Raw genomic sequence first — 282 nt, forward strand, 5'->3', positions numbered from 1 at the left:
TCCCCCCGCCCCTTCCTGCCCCGCCCCCCGGAAAGTCTTTTTCTTTCTCTTTTCCAGCCTTGTTAACCACCCCCCCCCGCGTACAGCCGGGAGGAACAGACCCCTGTGCGCACGCGCTGATCTACACCCCACCCCTGCTTTCGGCTCCCTGGGCCGAAAAACAAGGGCTGGGGGACGCGATGGGCTTGCCCGCGCATGCGCTCACTTGGCCCCGCCCCCTCCCACTGGCCTACATAAGCTGGTAGACGGGCGGGCCTCTAGTTGTAGCCGGCCGACTCACGT

Source organism: Gavialis gangeticus, unplaced genomic scaffold (assembly GCF_001723915.1).
Source record: "Gavialis gangeticus isolate Ggan-Ray unplaced genomic scaffold, GavGan_comp1, whole genome shotgun sequence".
Classification (NCBI taxonomy): domain Eukaryota; kingdom Metazoa; phylum Chordata; order Crocodylia; family Gavialidae; genus Gavialis; species Gavialis gangeticus.